At 54.1% G+C, this 14,120-nt stretch overlaps 1 protein-coding gene across 2 annotated transcripts in view; it reads right to left on the bottom strand.

The window, feature by feature from the left end:
* PEMT (phosphatidylethanolamine N-methyltransferase) overlaps positions 1–14,120 on the bottom strand; it is a 55,044-nt gene that overhangs the window by 40,146 nt on the left and 778 nt on the right. The window lies entirely within an intron of this gene.

Here is a 14,120-nt window from a genome sequence, read left to right as displayed (position 1 = left end):
ATACTGCAAATGTGGCTGGAAAGCTCCAGTCAAGAGCACAGGTTAACTTCAGCACATGGTCTGGGGCCTTTTTCACCAATACTTCATGTCCCTTCCCCAAGGGCAGTGTCACAGCTCATAGTTCAAAACCTTTCATGAAATGAAGCTGACCCCCTTGCAAACCTTCAGCAGTTTGGACCAACAAGCTACACAGATCAAAGACAGCATCAAAACACCATAAACAAACAAGACTACATTGCAAACAGAAGCAAATTACACTGGAACACAAAGCTGAAACCTTGGGCTGTTCAGACAGCACTGAAATTGCAGATACTCTTCTGTTCTCCATCTGATAACGTGTTGTCACCAGCCGTGCAATGCTGCAATCCAGACCTGCAATCCTAGTGGAAATCCTCTAGTGTTTGTGCTGGAGGTTAGCTCTATTTATATTCTGATGAATGATTTACTCGAGTAATTGGCACACAGCTCCCCTATTACAGATCATAAAGAATTAATCACGAGATTTTCAATGCTCCCCTATTAATTTTATTAGGCTTGATTGAACGTGGTGGATTGGGAACATACGGTATGTGAATCAGACTCTGCTCCCACTTACACCCCAGTTAGTGCTGGGGACTCGCATGGATCCTGATCCCTGTAAATCTGCAGAGGTAGCTGCACCTTTGCCTCCTTGAATGCTTTCATGTGATTGCCAGGGATGCGGTGACCCAGCTCAGCTACACATACCCAAATTCTCCAAAAACCTGAGATGCTCTCAGGCTGAAAGCCGAGCTGGGCTGAGCGTGCTGTGCTTCCTGCTCCTTTGAGCCAGAAATCAGAGCTGAGTGCTTGGGAGCTCGAGATCTGCCCCTAGAGCAGTTGTTCAACAATGGCCCCAGGAGGAGAGCTCCTGCGAAGGGGATGTGTTGTGGTACGGGGGTTTGTTGATGCTGAAAGCTGAAGATGCTCGTGCTGGCATCAGGGCTGCCTGCCAGGCATCTTCTCCCTGGCAGGAGCCAGCACATTCACCGCTGGGCAGTCGTGCTGGGAAGGAACACAGCGATGCCATGGAGCGATGATTGCCCATGGGAGATGCTTTCTTGAAAGAAGGAATTAGCAGCAAGAAGTCCCAAAGCCTCTAGGAGCAGGATGACACATCCCTGCCCCAAGCCAACAGCATAACATGATTCTCTGGAACAGAAATCTTAAAAACAGCATCCCCTGTGTGGCTGTCCTCATGCAGAAAATGGAGGAAAACCTACAAAATCTCCACGTTGAGGGCTCACAGTCCTCTCCCAGTTACTGTCTTCTGTTTTCACCTGTGGGTTTTTTTTATCGTGCTGGCTCGTGCAGTTCCCAGTGGTGCATGTCATGATGCAGGGAGGGGAGACAGCACAGGCCCTGGCCCACCTCCTGGGCAGTGCTCACCTTCAGAGCTGGTTCCCGCTGTGCTCTGAGCATCTCAGTTGGTTTTTACATGAGGAATTGGGAACATCGGGTGTAGCTGGAGCTGCTTGCATAAGCACAGCTTATCACAAACCAGGTTTGCAGAGCAACCGGTCTGGCACAGCTACAACCCACAGCCCCATCTGCTGTCTTGAGCAGCTGCACTGAAGGGCACCGGGAAGTTATTGCCAGGAACTTTTGGCAGGAGCCAGCGAGGAGACCTCCCTGCGGGGATAGCTGAGCCGGGCAGAGCAAATTGGAAAGGCAGCAGAGGGCAGAGCAGGATCTGTCCTTCCTGCAGGCAAAGGGGAATAGCATCCCTCCAGGCTCAGCATATTTCTGTGCCCTTAGAACCAAGTGCATGATGTGTGAAGCAGGATGGAGCAGCTCCCTCTGCACAGCAGTCAGAGACAGTATTTGGGGAACGATTCACAGCAGCTTCCCCGCTCCCTGAGGCTGCGTTCATCACCGGCATGTCTCTAATGAAGCAGAGGCTTTGCTTTCTGGGATCAATGAATCCACTGATCGTGACCTGTCTGCTAAGTGGGAAATCAGGTCTCTCCCTCCCCGAACTCGTCTGAGCTCGGCTCAAACAGCAGGCTGTGTCCCCAAGGCACTCCATGTCGCTTAATTGCAAATCCCGTGTCTGATTAGAGAGCAGCAGCACCAGCATGCAGAGCCTGTGCTGCCACAGCCCAGGAAGCAGCAGCAGGAGCAAGGAGGATATTTCAGGGCTCCAGAAGGGTGGAAGTCCCCTGAGCTCTCTCTTGTTCTCAGTGCACTGATCCTACAGAGCCGGCTACAGGGTTTATTGCTGTTCCACTCTCCCCTAAAGCCCTAAATCCCTAAATCCCCCAAACCATTTGAATCCCTCCAGACGTCCTCTCCGTGGGGACAAACGCTTGAAGAGAGGTTGGCTTCCCAAAGCAGGAGGCAGCTGCAAAGGTCGCTGCTACCACCTCACACTGTCACAAGCCCACCCCACACCACAGGCACCCCATTGCCCTATAGATCCATCCCCACATAGGCAGCTTTCCCTGTGACTACAAAGCTACTCCATGCACTCCAGCACCTTTTCGCTATCCTGTAAGTGCATTGCATTGCTCCAGACCCACATGGCACATTATTAGGGTGTCTCCATTAGCAGAAGAGCCACCTAATGCTCACCACAGCAGGAGGGATGGAGGGGCTGAGTCACCACATCCTGCATCACCTCCTATTCCTCGCCCTGGGCATTCAGCCTTGCTCTAAGATGTGGCAAGTAGGGGAGCTGCAGAGAGGAAAAATTCCTCCAGGACTCAGCAGGAGGACAGCATCAGTGGTGGGGCTTCGTGCCATGTGTGACAGCCCCCACAGCAGCACCCAGCACCACTCTGTGCCACGGAGCCTGCTGGGGACAGCATATTCTCCATATGATCTCTCAAAACCATGTAGTGGGGCTCAGAACACCCCAGGCTCCTGTGGAAGGGCAATGTGCAGTTCAAAGAAGAAGGGCTGGGGCTTCCACAGGAGCATGCAGGTTTAACCCCAGGAACTACAAAGCTGCCTATAAATACCTCTGTGGAGCATCGCTCCCCCTCCTCTTTGATGTGGTGCTGTTATTTACTTCAAACCCACTACTGCTGTTGTTATTTTTATCTTTTCTTCTTCCCCCCTATTTCATGGTTGTTTACAGGCTGCACTGCAGAAACAACTCAGAAGGGAGGCAGAAAAAAGCTTGGGGGCACAAGACAGCCAGACCTCAGCCAGATCCCTGCCACCACCCAGCCAAGGATGAGAGCTCTGCTCCTGGATGTGCTCCTTGCAGCATCCCTCATGGGCTGAGCTGAGAAGGTCAGTGCTGAAACCCTGTAGCCATGGCTGGTTGGGTTCAGCCTGCAGGAATTGGTGTGGTCTCACATACCAGCAATCTCAACCCACTTTTGCACTCCAGCCTTGGTTTATGCCATCCCTGGTCTCAGCACTCACTTACATCCCTGATCCAAACACGTTCAGGAAATGCTGGCAGGATTCATGGTGGCCAGACACAGGAAATGCAATTAGGAGCGAGCAGCCCTCTGGACAGAGTGGCTAGCAGCAATTACACAACTCAAATTGCAGAGGGGCTGCAGGAGCCATTAGGAGCGAAGGCATATTTGGAAAAGGATTTATCCTTGCTGAGGTAGGTATCTCTGCAGCTGCCTTATTGCTGCCTGCTCCTGCCTTGTTCTATCCCAGGGGCAGGAGCCCAGCAAAGTATTCCTCCCTTCTCCCTGGTGCATCCAGGGGCTTTTTACTCCCCTTCCCTTCAGCCTTTGGCCAGAAGCTTTGCTTGACTGGAACATATCAACCCCACCATAGTCACAGATTGGTACAGAGCACTGCTCCCTCGGACATCCTCAAATTAGCTGATCCCTGCCAGACAATGTAGCAGTGACTAGGACTGTCGCTGCTCATAGGGACATGGCTATGGGGGTGTCCTGCCACTTCCCAGATGACTGCATTATTCAGTCTGCGGGAAATGGGTATCTTTGCAAGGCCAAGGGCCTGTCAGGCCCCAGGAAAACCAGGCAAGCAGTTCAGAAATTAATGAAAGTGGAAAAACTGTCAGCAGACAAACACAGATGAGCTTAATTCCCTTAAATGAATTAGAAATACATCACCTCACTGCCACAAGGCCAAAGCCTGGAGAGTCAGCAGCAGGGGCACAGGGAGACCAGTGAGAACCACCACCGTTCTCCCCCTTGCCCAAATCCTGCCCCAGGATCCCCCCCTGCCACCTCCCCATGTGTGCATCCTGGGGTGAGGACCCCGCGAGGTGCCAGCTCAGGTGGTTCCAGCACAAAGAAGCTGCGGGAGCCAACTGTGTGATTCTCTTCCTTTTTGGCAAGGTGAAGAATAACTGAGCACAAAGCAATCTGTTTTGTAAAAAACAGGGCCTGAAACAAAACCTTGTTTGAGGTTTAAGTTGTTTAATCCCCTTGTTGCTAAAGCCAAGACACAACTCAGGCTATCCCTGTTCTCTGTGCTGCACTGCACATCCCTCCTTCCTGCACCCAGAGAACCAGACACTGCCAGGCAGCACCACAATCCCAAGGTCCCCTTTGGAGGATGCAGCACCCATCATCTGCACTATTTTTAGAAGTTATTTTTTGGCAGATCCCTGCACAGAGGGCAGACGCCTTGGTGTGAGGCAGCCCTGGCTGTTGGGGCAAATGTTTGCTGCTGTGGTTTGTTAGTGCTGGAGAGGAATTGCCATCCCCCATGGGGCTCCACTTGGACATGGGTGAGACACTGAAGTAAAAAGGGCAGAGGGGGAAGGAGGAGAGCTGGAGCCTTCCTGCAGAGCAGGACAGACCCGGTGCAACCCTCGCCAGGCAGACATGGCACGGTGACATGGAACGATGGGGGCTGTGCTGTTAGATGGGCTTAGCGGAGGCTGCAGGGAATTCCTCAGCACAGAGAAAACTTTAAGTCCCATTGCACTATTTTTTCCCAAGGTCTCTTCCAGCACAGACAGGCAGGCATCCAGGACAGCCTCCTGGCTGGGATTGCGCAGCAGGTCATGGCCATCTCCATGGGATGGAGCCGGCGAGGAATGATGCTGGGCGCCAGGAAGCTGTGCTCAGGGCGCTGCGGTCCTGCTGCCCGCCTGCCAGGGGTGCTGCCATTGGAAAGCCCTGGCTCACAGCTGGGGACCATCCGACAGTGCCCCACTGCTGGCACTGCCTTGGTTTCCAAATCTGAGCTGAAAGCAGCTGCTCTGGTGCCCAGCTGGCAGAAAAAAAAAACCAGCAAGGGTTAAGGGAGCAGCACCATAGCCCATTTCTGGGGTGTTTCCCCAGTGGCACTGTCGCAACAGGGATTGGAAATAGGGCAGCTGCTGCTGCATGCCTGCATCTGCTGCAAACCCACACCAGCATTCCCCACAGCCCTATACTGGATGTTCCCCATGCACTCACATCGGGATGCTCTCCCTCCTCTCCATTGCACTGCAGCACAATGGCTCAGAAAACACAGGCACTGATCCCATGGATGCAGCACCCATGGGTGCAGGGCACAAGGCTGCAGCTGCCAGGCTGAGGTTTCCTGATCAGCTCCAAATCCAACTCACTGGGTGCCAGTGCAGGGAGCAGCCTGCAACCCATCACCTCTCTGAGCAGCACAGTGAGAGCAAAATGGGCTCGGGGGCACACAGTACGGGTTTAGGGCGTGCTCTCTCTGCTTGGCTAAAATGACACTAATTAAGCCCCTCACAGCGTGCTAAAGCTGTTCCTACAGGGCAGACAATTAACCTTGAAACTTGGCTTTTAGTGCTTGGAGGGGAGCAAATTTTTCATCCTGTTATTTCCCTGTGCTATTAAGCTAATACCAGAGATGGTGAGGGAGAAGCAGCATTACGTGCCTGCAGCCCTCCGCCAAAGCATGCAGCCCCAGCCCTCAGCACGCTGTTATTTCACCCCAAATCCCCAACAGCATCTCCGTCTCTGGGGTGTGAGATGCAGCCAAGTCTGTGGCACTGCATGGTTGCATGGCATTGCAACTCAGCTCTGCGTGCACACTGCTGCCAATGGTCCTGTTTTCCTGCAGAAGGAAGGGAAGGAAAAGGTGAGGAATGGGGGACATCTGGCTGTGCAATGCCCTGCCTGTGTTTTAGGATGGAATTCCCCATCCCTGCAGGCAGAAAGGATGGAAGAGCAAGAATAAACAGGAATCCAAAGCTGTGAGATGCAAAGGACAGAAGCAAACCATTGTGTGTTAGCAGAGAGGATTGTTGTGGTCCTCTCCTTCCAAGTGGGGTCTATATGGCAGGAGTTCTCAGAAAAGGAAATGAGAGCACATGCTGGGGCACAGCACCAAGAAAGCCCGGTGCTGAACATGTGCCCCCAACTCAAGCAATGATTTCAAACAAAATGCATCTGGAGAAATGAGCAGTGGGGGTCTGCGAGTCATTTCCCCATGGCTGTAATCGATCTCAGTTAGCACTCAGACTTAAAAGCCCTTTTCCCTGTGGTCACTCTTAGGTTAAAACCTCATCTTCCCCATCAGCTGCACCCAAACAGCTTTTATTCAGCTGCAAGGTGAGCAGTGGTGGGGGGCAGCCCCATGGGTAAGGATAGGAAGCCTGCATGATGCCCAAGCCAGTGAACAAAGGAAGATGCATAAGGTGTGATGCTCCCTGTGACAGTGGTTCCCCAGGAAAATAATTCAGCCTTGGCCTGCAGGGATGCGATGGGAGAGACTGTGCTCAGTGGGACCCAGCTCATTGCTGGGGTGATGCAGCAGGAACATTCCCCAAAAACCACACAGAGCAGTCTAGAGTGTTGAGACTACCGCTGAGATGAGCAAAGCCTGCTGAGCCAGATGAGAGACAGGCATTGCCCATGGGAAGCTTGACATCATCCTGCTGGCTGGGTTGGTGCTATCTGTGTCAGCCTGCCTGCACACAGGTGCTCCTTCAACCACACAGCACCCAGCCCAAGAGCTGTCACTGGTGCTCACCACCTGTACTATCTATCTATCTATCTATCCATCCATCCATCCATCCATCCATCCATCCATCCATCCATCCATCCATCAGCACTATAAGCCTCCCCCCTAACCTTGGGGAGCAGAACTGGAGCTGCTCAACCTCACTCCTGAAATAACAGTGCCCTGAAATAGCAGCCAGCCTCCCACCTGCGTACTGCCGCTGTGAGCGCATTCCCAGCTTGTGCTGCTAATTGCTTGGCCTTTAAATCAGAGCATGAAGGGCTGCAGCAGCCCTCCAGGAGCCATTTTGTGCTGGGGGGTGCTGTTAAGTGCTGTTTCTCTGAAATGGGCTGGTTTTAACAGCTTTCCTCTTTTCTTAAGGGGGTGGTGCATTATGGAGGATGAATAAAGCAATGGAAGGGAGAGCTGCACTGTAAAAGCCAGTCTGCTGCTAAATCTGTTGGAAAAATGATGCTGCAAAGTGCCTGTGCAGTTGTTTGGCCATTTGTTAGCCCGGTGCAGGGGTGGGTTGTGCTGTCTGCGTGGCTGTGCTCTGCTTGTGAAGCTGGGGAATGGGCTGCAGAGCAGCACAGGGCAGCGTGCCCTTGGTGTGTGTGGGACTGGAGGAATGACCCAGGGAGATGAGGATGCACGAATAGGAGATTTCTTCCTTTCTCTGGGTGACATTTTGGCTTTCTGCATCACTCTCCCTTCTGTAAGGTGATGCTTGGATCCTCCTTTTCTCCACAGAGGTATAACCCACTCCCACTGCCTTGCAGCTTTTGCCTCCATGAGAAGCGTGACCATGAAAGACACATTCCCAGCAGTTCTGTCACTTCTTGCAATCAGCTTTCATGGTTTAAAAAAAAAAAAAAAGGCAGTAGGTGCCTGGGGCAGCAGATGGTCCCAGCTCCTGCTGTAAAACACAGTGGAGGTTTTACATTCCCATGCTTCTGGAGCTCAAATCCCGTCACAGCCATGCAGAGCGGGGCTGGGGGCTGCAGTCAGCTGTCACCACTTGGCACTGTGCTTCTCTCTGCACAAGGAGAAGACAAACTGACTTGCTACTCCTATTCTGCAGAAGTGGCAGAGCCCTAATGGGAGGGCTAAATCATGGAGGTGCTTTGAAGTGTCCTCCCATGGGCGTAAATCAGCCCTGCTCTGGAATCATCTGCCTTGTGCTAAGTTACACCAGAGAGATGCTGGGTCCTTTGTGGGAGCATCCCTGGGTCCCCTCAGCATCCATAGGTGTCACAGCATCCCTGGTCCCTGAGCAGTGCCAGGTGGCCATATCTTGTCCTGAGACAGCAGGGATAACCCAGCAGCTCTGGCTGGGGATAAGGAAGATGAAGCCAAACGGTGCTGGGTTGGTGAGAGGAATGGGTTTTAAACTTCACTGCCCTCCAGCTTCCCAGCTCTGCTGGACGCTGGGTTTCTCCAGAATTTGGGAGGGTTGCCTGTGTGCTATCCAATATCAATGCTCACATCTGCAAACCAGCAGCAAGGCCGAGACTGTGGGAGCCACCGTGTCCTTGGGTGCTGCTTGCCCAAGCCTGGGGAAAGCTGCCTGCAGCCTGCAGGTGACGTTTCCTCCTCTGGGTGACCGTGGAGTTGAGGTGTGCTATGCTGTGGGCTGAGAGAACCTTGCACATGGCTTTCCTGGCAGGCATGGTGCAGTTCCCAAAGATAAGGTTTGTTACTGCACCAAAGGTGATGCTCGGAGGGAGCAGAGGCTGCCCCTGGGTCATGCTGCTGAGCTGATGGCTTCCATCAAGCCCCCATGTTGGATATGGAATTGTTTTTCCCCCATTCTGTGCTGCAGAAATTCAGCAGCAGTGTTACCTCCAAGTGTCAGCACAAGCCCACCACACCTCCATCAGTGTTGCACACAGCATGGTCAAGATGCAGCTCCCAGCACTCATCCGCATCCCTGCACTTCCTTATAGTGCTGCAAATCACCACACTGGGACACCAGGTCATAAAAATACTTTCAGTGAGTGTTATCTCCCTGCTGCAAGCAGGGTACTCCCCTCCCAAGGCACTGCCCAGTGAATGGTGAGCCCCAGTTCAGCACAGTACCAAGAGCTGCCAGCCCTGTGTGTTGCTTATTGCAGTCCGAGCTCCAGTATTGCCTCAAAGTGACCTCAAGCAGGGCTCACCCTGGCACCCATAACCATGCCAGTGAGGATAACATCCAGCATCCTCCCTGATGTGCTCTGTACCCGTGCACTTACAGCCAGATTGCATTCCTAGGCCCAGTGCCGTGCTGCAGCCCCAGAGCTCGCTGCATCTCTGCCCTGGGTGCTGCCAGGGGCTGCCCCAAAGCCGGGCAGAGGCTGCCACTTAGTGTTGGGAAGGGAGCACGGCTGCTGCTGCACCCTGTGCTGCAGGCACAGCACTTCAGCCTGAGGACCTGCATCACCCCAGGGGCTGCAATATCCCCAGGCAGCACCCAGCCTGCCCTGAGCATCACAATTAATAACAGACCTACTAATTGCTGGTCATGAAGCTCACAGTTTTCCAGCTGTAGTCTTTGGGGTTCAGAGCAGATCTCAGCTCATTGGCTTCACTCGTTGTCTGTCTGTCCTCAGAGTGCCTCAAGCAGGTGAGGACATGGGGATAAGGGACCGCCCCAGCTGCGCTGCGAGATGGAGCTACAGAGAGATGCATTGCACATCAAATAGCCAGAATAGCTGTAGGCAAGCAGGAGAGCAGATGGAGCAGGTCAGCAGGAGGAAGCAGCAGGCTGAGGTTTAGGAATGGCATCGCCATGCTGGTGGCAGAGGATTAAAAGACACAAGGCCATAAGGAAAGTCCCCTTCACCCAACAGTGAACCCTGTCCCATTCCAGCCAACCCCTTGCCCAGGGGGCTCCCAGCTGCTGGGGAAAAGCTCCCCATCCCACAGCCCTTTGGGGAAACTGAGGCAGGGAGCAGCCTGGCACTGCTCTGCCCTCCCACTCCTCACCTCCTGCTCCTTCCCCTTGTTATGGCCGTGATTCCCCAGAGACTGTGGTGGCGGTCCATCCTTCCCCCATGATGCTATATTAGCTTAATAGCATTTTTCCACTCCATTTGAGAGGAGAATTTACAATGATCTCCGATTAGGGCTGCCTTGTCAGTGCCATACATTTGCAACCCTGCCCTGCTCCAGCTCACAGGCCGTGGGCACAAACTGACATCCTCTCATCGTGCAAAAGCCTCAAAACTCCTTGTGTCACATTTTGTGCTTGCTAAAGACCTCAGGAGCAGGAGGCAGGACTGTTCCTAATGCTGCTTTTTCCTACCCTTCTTACAGTGGTGATGCTTGTAAAGCTGGGCAGACGCTCTTGCAAACCCCTGCTTGTGATCCCACCTGCAAACCCTGCTTGTGATTCCTGCTTGCACAGCCCACTCGCAGCCCCATGCAGGCAGGCAGAGCCTCTGCTCCCAAACCACCACCTCACCCACTGCTGCCTCTGCTCCTCCTTCACCTCTGCCACAGACAGCACTGGGCTCGCTTACCAATTAGTGTGGCCCTGCTCATTAAAGCTCATTATCTGCCGGCGTGAACTTGGACGGATGGTGTGGGCTTTGGCAGGGGATCAAACCTTCCTTCCTTCCAACCACGTCCCACTCAGCTCTCCCTGCTCCAGGAGCAGCTCCTGCTCCCCAGGTTGGGTTTCTCCCCCACATGCTGTGTCCCTGGGCAGATATGGGGTCTGTGCATCACAGCCACCATTTCCAGCCCTGGGCATCCTGCACCTCCAAGGCAAAGACTTTCCAGACCAGGACAACTGGAGCCAAATGCAGCCTGATTTCATCATAGCAGCACGAGGGAGGGAGCCCTGACTTTCCCAGTGCTCCTTCCCTCGTTTCCCAACACCGTCCTTCCCTAGGGAGCCACCAGCTCTGGCTTTCATTAGCGACAGAGAATGCTTTGGTGAATAGCTCTTGTCAATATTGATTAAACTCCATCTTCCCATGTGCGCAAAAATCCTCTTGCAGACCATTCAGCACTACCATCCCAAAATAACCGGGTAACAAGACCTGAGTTAACCCTTCCTTCCCCCCTCCAAAAAAAACCAACAACCCCAAGCTAAAATCCCCCACTAAAGGCTCCTTTGTTCCTATTGCACAGCAGAAACCCACGGCCAGAGGAAAGCAGCTGGGCTACGCTCAAGCCAAACAGCCCCAGCTCGCGCCAGCCAGGGCTGAGCAAGGGCCAGGTTGTAGGGCTGCGCCTGCATCATTAACCAAATCCCCAGCAAACGCTCCCTGTGGCACCCAACCAGCTCTTCGGGGCTGCAAATTGTGCCCGGGAGCAGATTCTTCCCCAGCTCCTCCTTGCCAGGGTGCCTTTTACCGCAGACATCCGTGTGCCTGCATCCCACGCTGCCCGGGATTAACTGCCTCTTTTATTGCTGCCAATTACTGGCAGGAAAGCTGCCGCGGGGCTGGAGGATGCGAGCTGGGTTCCCACCTTCCCGACCCTAATGATGTGAGGTTTTGTGCAGCCACAGCTCCTTAAGGGCTGTAAGGGGAGGCTCAGCCCTCACCGTGCTTTCCTGCACCCCCATCTTTTGCACCCCACTGCTGGAGGTTTGCTGGAACCCATTGCAAAAAGCAATTTGTGGAGAACTGCCTCCTCCTGGCATGGGTTGGGATGCACTGGGGACACATGGGTTGGATATACTGGGGACACATGAGTTAAGATACATTGGGGGATGCATAGATTGGGATGCAGTGGGGACATATATGTTGGGATGCAGTGGGGGACGCACAGATTGGGATGCAGTGGGGGCACATAGGTTAGGATGCACAGATTGGGATGCAGTGGGGGCACATAGGTTAGGATGCAGTGGGGATGTGTCTGCAGCGACCTGGAGCCCTCCCCGTGTGGGTGGGAGTGGAGGCTGCGGGCGGCGGACCACACTCAGCTGCTGCTGAATGCTCTGAGATTTCACGCTGCAAGAAGAATGAGCAGATAATAGGATTTTCCATCTCTTCAAAGGGCACGCAAGGCAGCTCTGGCGCTGAGCTGCGCCCTGGGAAGAGCTATGGGGCCGATCCTGCTCTGCAGCTGTGAGGATGCTTTGAGCTGTGTTGGTGATGCTGGGGGGGGCTCACAGGGTCCCCCTGCCCAAATGGGGACCGGGGGCTAAATCCTGCATGGACCTGGATCTGGGGGCACCACGCTGCCCAGCCTTCTTGCTCACCACCCTGGAACCCCACGTGCACCAAATGTTGCACAGCAGGAGCCCAGGGACCATCGGGAAGCTCGTTTGGAGAGCTCCCACGGCCCCGCGGCCCCGCTCCATTTCTCCCCGGCTGCCTTATCAGCAGTGACTTTCCCGACAGCAATCGATAGAAAACATTTTATCGCCTTCCCAGGCGGCAGCATCCTTGGAGTGGCTCTGATTTCTGTTTCTATGGTGACATCTTCCGGGCTTAGGCAAGATCTTGCCTTTCTTGGTTGGTGCTGTGTGGTGGAGACGGGGGAGGGGGGAGGCTGTATTTTGTGTTGTTGTCGGTTTTGCTTTTTTTTTTTCTTTTCTTTTTTCTTTTTCAATCTCTGTACCTTTTTCAGTGCAAGAAGGAAGTGGCAAGGCTCTGAGAGCGATGCCTTCAGCCAGCTCGCAGTGCTAGGAGGGGCCTTGGGGCTGCTTTCATCCCCAGAACTCACCACAGCCTCCGAAACCCAACGGGGCCTCCGCCTGTCCCCACGCCTCTGTCCCCTTCCACCCCTCCAGGCTTCCCCTGCAGCCCTGCAGGCAGCTGCTCGGCCACACAGCGGGGATGGAGCACAGCGTATTTTGCTCCTCGGTGCTGCTGCCTCCTCCTTCCCCTTCCTTTCTTCCTCCCATCGCCTGCTGAGGAGGAGGAGGAGGGTCACAGCCATGCCCCCAGCTCACAGGACCCGATTTGGAGGGACATCAGAACATTGCACAGTGGGACGCAGCTTGCCACCTCAATGCATGCAAATGGCTTTTGCCGAGTTATCCGCACTTGAGGAGGTGACTGCCTGATGAATGTCAGCACCAGTCCCTCTCATTAGGGCTCCCCTGGCCACAGGAATGGCCTCGCTTCCTGCTGCCTGCCCCCACCAAAGCAGCTGGGAGACACAACAGCCACCAGCAGCTCTCAGCCCTGTGTGCTCACATGCATTTAGGAAATCGGCCCCCAGCTTCTCGTCCCCACAACCTGGCAGCCACCAAACCAGCACCACCGAGACCCCGCTCAGCCCACATCCTCAGTGCCGAGGGAGCAGCAGATGTCTGGCACAGATGCCGACACTTCCCAGCCTCCATTCTGCACTCCTCTAAATCCCGTCTGCATTCGGCAACCTGCAGAGGCTGAGCAATGCAAGGGGAAAGCTGGAACAACATCCTGGCGTTAAGTGATGGCGAGGGGATTGCTCACAGCAGCAGGCACGGACCCAAAGCACTTAAAGCAAGGAGAGCAATGCCCAGTGTGGGTGTGCTGTCACCTTGCCCAGCACAGAGCAACGAGCTGCCCGTGACACAGATCAAACCCCGTGTATTTCATCCCAACACAACGCCCTTATCTTTGACCCCGAATAAAAATTCTTCCTGGCTCAGCAATATAAAATTATCTGCGTGTGCATTAATGCCACATATCAATCAACTTCAGATGCAAATCCACAAAGCGTTTATCCTTAATTTGACCATAAAAGGATTGCTCCACGCCAAGCACCTCGCTCAACATTGTTCCGGAGAACGATCAGCAAATCTTCTCCTGGCCACGGTCAAACACTTGGAGCCTCAGCTTCTCCTAATGGGAACAATCTGGCCGGTTCCTGAGAAAGGGCAGAGCGCCGAGGCCAGGAGGAGAGCAGCACATCCTCCCCTTGTCCCTGAGTTCTAAAAAACACCCTTAGATCTGAGAGCTGCGTGGGAGTGCTGCCATGGGATGGGAGTGCACTCCCCTGGGGAAGCCCATTTACTGGGGGGTCAGTGGGATTTGTGATGCCAGGCGCACTCCACAGGGTTTTTTCTGAGGTCTTTTTTGAAAGAAATGCTGTTGGTGCTAAAAGGCCTCCAGCCCAACCTGGTTGTGCTGCTCCAGCCCCCCCAGGAACCCCACACCCTGGGGACATCACTGTCTCAGCACGCAGGTGGCCCCGCTCCAGAGGGACGCACCCCCCATCCCCCCTCCCCCATTATGCACATCCTGCTGGGAAAGATTTCCCCTCTGCGCTTCCAAGTCCCGGCTGAAATGAGGCTGAAAAACGTGCAAAATGCT

This window comes from Phasianus colchicus, chromosome 16 (assembly GCF_987193195.1).
Source record: "Phasianus colchicus chromosome 16, bPhaCol1.hap1.1, whole genome shotgun sequence".
Lineage (NCBI taxonomy): Eukaryota > Metazoa > Chordata > Aves > Galliformes > Phasianidae > Phasianus > Phasianus colchicus.
Note: the sequence above shows the minus strand (reverse complement) of the source record. Positions and strands in the feature narration are given on the sequence as shown.